Below are 4990 nucleotides of genomic sequence, written 5' to 3' on the forward strand. Positions count from 1 at the left end.
CTTTGATTTTTAGTCTATTTTTGTGTTTGTCTTTAAGCACATTGATGGGTTATGTTTTCTTATCCAGTCTGCAACTCTCTGTCTCTTGAGTGGTGCATTTAACCCATTGACATTCAGTGTAATTATCAACAAGTATGAATTGGTTGCTGTCATTTTGTTATGTGTTTTTCATGGTGTTGTTCATTTCTTTGTTCTGTATGATTTTTTTGTGCTGAGCTCATTATGTTTATGAACCATGTTACCATTTCCTTTGTTTCTATTGTTTTAGTATTTGCTAAATATTTGTGCATATCTTCTTTTTTATTGTAATGTGAAGGTTTATAATTTTTCTTTGAGGTTATCCTGTAATTTATAATTTTCTCCCTGAGTTTAGAACAGTTCATTCTATTTTGCAATTCTCTTGACTTCCTCACCATTTAGAAGTTCTGTAACTACACTACTTTATCCCCTGTTTTTGGTCTGTGTTGTTGTTGTTATGTGCCATTGAGTCAGATCCGACTCATAGTGACCCCTCTTTGGGTTTCTGAGGCCGTATCACTATGGAAGTAGATTGCCCCATCTTCCTTCCTAGGAGTGGCTGGTGGGTGGTTAGCAGTCAAGTGCCTTAGGCACTATGCTACCAGAGGTCCTGTTTTTGGTCTGTAGTTGTCCTCATTTGCCTATTGATGTCTCTGTTTCCCTGTTTACAATCTTGTAAGCTTATTTTACTTTGGATACTTCCATAGCTGTGTTGGTTTCTGGTTTATATCATTTTGTGTATTAATGGTCAGTTGTTGCTTGCTATTATTGGTTCTCTGTTCAAAGGACTCCCTTTAGTATCTCTTGTAAGGTTCATCTGGTTTTAACAAATTCCCTTAATTTCTGTTTATCTGGAAATCTCTTAATTCCACCATCATATTTGAGGGACAATTTTGCTGGGTATATAATTCTTGGTTGGAAATTTTTCTCTTTCAGGGTTTTATGTATACCATCCCATTGCCTTCTTGCTTGCATGTTTTCTGCTGATAAATCAGAGCTTATTTTTATTGGTTGTCCTCTGTAAATAACTTTTTCTTTTTTCCATGCTCCTTTCAGGATTCTTTGTCTTTGGTTTTGATGAGTTTGGTGATGATATGTCTTGGTGATTTTCTTTTGGGGTCTATCCTGTTTGCGGTTTGTTAGACTTCCTGAATGGATATATTCTCATCTTTCATTATGTCAGAGAAGTTCTCTTCCAACAAATCTTGGACAATTTTCTCAGTGGTTTTATTTTTCTCTTCCTGTTCTGGAATTCCAATTACATGTAGATTATTCCTTTTGGTAGTATCCCACATGATCTTTAGGCTTTCTTCATTTTGTTTTGATCTTTTTTCTGATTGATCCCTTTCTAAAGAAGTATTTAGGTATTTGTCTTCACTCTCATTAATTTTGTCTTCCATTGCTTCAGTTCTACTCCTTTGTCCTTTCAATGTGCTATTTCTGAAAATTTCATATTAATCTTCTGGATTTCTACATGTAGATTTTGTATCATTTCTAGTTTTTTATTTATTTTGTCCTTTTGTTCTTGTATTTTCTCCTGAAATTGTACTAGGGTTTTTATCTGTGTTTTACTTAATTTTGTCAGTGTTTTCCTTGATCTGTCTCTCAATCCTTGAAGATACCTAAATATAATTCTTTTGAATTCTTTATCAGGGAGTTCCAATATTGCTTCTTCCTCAGGGATGTGTTCTGGGTCTGTATCCTGCTCCTTTGTTTCTACTCCTTTATCTTGCTTCTTTGTGTGGACTGTGATGGTCTATTGTCTCTGAGACATTGTGACAGTGTTGTATTTAGATCTCTGTTAACTGTTTGTGAAGAGCAGTGAAGGGTGTGAGTCAGGCTCTTCTTGGTGGTCATTTATCACTGGCCAGTTGGTGGAGAAGGAATTGGTGGCTCTCACTCAGTAAGTGGAGCTGCAGAAGGTGTGGGTGTAGTTGTGCCGTAGGGGCACTGTTGCTGTCTCCCACTCAGAGAAAAACAGTAATCAAAAATCCATCAAAAAAGTAAAAGCAAGCAGACTAAAAACACATTTTATAAACACACAGGAAGAATCACACACACACACACACACACAAGAGAGAGAGAGAGAAAGAAAGAGAGAGAAAGAGAGAAAGAGAAAGAACAGAGGAAAAAAAAAACCCTGAAATATTTGGAGAGAGGGCAATAAGAGAAAAAAGGTAGAGTAGGAGAATAATGAAGAGAAAAGTGGGAAAAATGCAAAAAGCAAAACAAAACAAAAAGAACAAGGAATAAGGTTAACCATGAGAAAGGAAAAAAAAAAAAAAAGGGAACCAGGAACAGGGAAGAGAGAAATGCTGAAAACTAGAACCTGAGAAAGGAAAAATAAAAGACAATAATAATAATAATAATTTTAAAACAGACTGAAAAATAGGAAAAAAAATCTGGGCAGGGTGGGGCAGGGTACCCAGGCTCTGTGGGAGCACACAGACTGGGATGGAATTCCTGCCAGCCCAGAAGGTGAGGGGGAATGAAGTATAGATGCACCTCCATTCACCAAGAGGGTGTGAAGTATAAGAGTGACAAGGGGAATATCGCACCTTTCCAGTTGTTCATGTCCTGAAAGACCTTGTGGTTCCCAACAAGTGGAGCCTATTCTTAAGTCCCTGGAATCTGGGAGAACACTGTCACTTTAAATATCCAAAATGGTTGAGCTGCTTGTAAACATTCAAAATGGTTGCACTCTCCAGACAGGCAAAAGTTCACAGCTCAGCCCATCTCCCTCTTCACTGCTTCCCTTTTATTCACCAGCCACCAATGCAGTCCTCTGAGCAGACAATGGCTAGCAGGGCAAATTTTTAGGTTAATTCTTAGGTCCTAACACCACTTGGAAACATTCAAGCTGTCCATTCTGTCAGGATTGCTAACAGACTGCAGCTTTTTATATCTCTTTTTTTGGTGTTTTCATGCAGGTAGGAACCTACTAGTTGGAGTTTAGTCCACTTCTGTATCCTTCCTTTCAAAGCTCAGGGCTCCAGGATTACCTTCTGTATCTGTGTGAATTGGTTCACACTTTCTTTGTTGAAGAGGGTCTATGTAGTTTGTCTGCCTATTCTACCATCTTACCAGAACTCTCCATACCCTCTTCTGAATCTAGCTTGCATTTCTGAAAGTTCCTTGTCAATACACTGCTGCAACCATGTTTTTGAATTATCTTCAGCAAAATTTTACTTGCATGTGATATTATTGATATTGTTTGATAATTTCTGCATTCTGTCAGGTCACCTTTCTTTGGAAGGGTATAAATATGGATCTCTTCCAGTCAGTTGGTCTGGTATCTGTCTTCCAAATTTTTTGGTGCAGACGAATAAGTTCCTCCAGTGTGGCATCTGTTTGTTGAAACATCTCAGTGGGTATTCCTTCAATTCTTGGAGCCTTGTTTTCACCAATTCCTTCAAACCATCTTCAACTTTTTTCTTCAGTGCAATTTGTTCTTGATCTTATGCCACCTCCTGAAATGGTTGAACATTGACCAATTCTTTTTTTGTACACTGATTCTTTGTATTCCTTCCATCTTCTTTTGATGCTTCCTGCATCATTCAGTATTTTGTCCATAGAATCTTTCAATATTATAACTCAAGGGTTGAATTTTTTCTTCAGTTCCTTCAGCTTGAGAAATGCTGAGCATGTTCTTCTCTTTTTCTAACTCCAGATCTTTCCACATTTCATTATAACAATAGACTTTATCTTCTCAAGCTACTCTTTGAAATCTTTTGTTCAGATCTTTTATCTTCTCCTTTCATTTGCTTTAGCTACTCCCCATTCAAGAGCAAGTTTCAGAGTCTTTTCTGACATCCATTTTGGTTATGACAAAATGAAGAGGAATGGCATTGCATTCATCATCACAAAGAATGTTTCAAGATCTATCCTGAAGTATAATGCTGTCAGTGCTTGGATAATATCCATATGCCTATAAGGAAGACCAGTTAATATCACTATTATTCAAATTTGCACACCAACCACTAAAGTCAAACATGTGATTGATCTGATTCCTGTGCATCTAGTGAGGTCCATGTGTATAGGTACCATTTATGTTGTTGAAAAAAGGTATTTACAATGAATAAGTCACTGGTCTTACATAATTCTATCACATGATCTCCAGGGTCACTTCTATCACCAAGGCCATATTTTCCAACTACTGATATTCTTCTTTGTTTCCAACTTTTGCATTCCAATCACCAGTAGTAATTAATAGATCTTGATTGCATGTTTGGTCAATTTCAAACTGCAGAAGTTGGCAAAATCTTCAATTTCCTCATCTTTAGCTTTAGTTGTTGGTGCATAAAATTGAATAATAGTAGTATTAACTGGTTTTCCTTGTAGGCATATGGATATTATCCTATCACTGACAGCATGTACTTCAAGATAGATCTTGAAACATTTTTTGTGATAATGAATGTGATGCCTTTCCTCTTTAATTTGTTATTCCCATTATAGTAGATCATATAATTGTCTGATTCAAAATGATCAGTACCAGTCCACTTCAGCTCATTAATGCTTAGAATATTGATCTTTATGCATTCCATTTCATTTTTTACAACTTCCAATTTACCTACATTCATACTTTGTACATTCCACATTCCAATTATTTATGGATATTTGTAGCTGTTTCTTCCCATTTTGAGTTGCGCCCCATGAACAAATGGAGGTCCCAATAGCTTTACTCCATCCACGTCATTAAGGCTGACTCTACTTGAGGAAGCAGTTGGTCCTCAGTTGTATTTTGGGTGCCTTCCAACATGAGAGGCTTATTTTCTGTCATATATCAGACAGTGTTTCAGGGCTATTCATAAAGATTTCCAGTAATATATCAGACAGTGATTCACTGCTATTCATAAGGTTTCCACTGGCCAATTCTTTGAGAAGTAGATGACTTCTTCCTTCTTCCTGCTCTGTCTTGGTCTGGAAGTGCCACTGAAACTGTTCATCAAAGGTGACCGTGAAATACCAGTGG

Source organism: Orycteropus afer, unplaced genomic scaffold (genome assembly GCF_000298275.1).
Source record: "Orycteropus afer afer isolate SDZICR_OR568_19922 unplaced genomic scaffold, OryAfe1.0 scaffold00510, whole genome shotgun sequence".
Lineage (NCBI taxonomy): Eukaryota > Metazoa > Chordata > Mammalia > Tubulidentata > Orycteropodidae > Orycteropus > Orycteropus afer.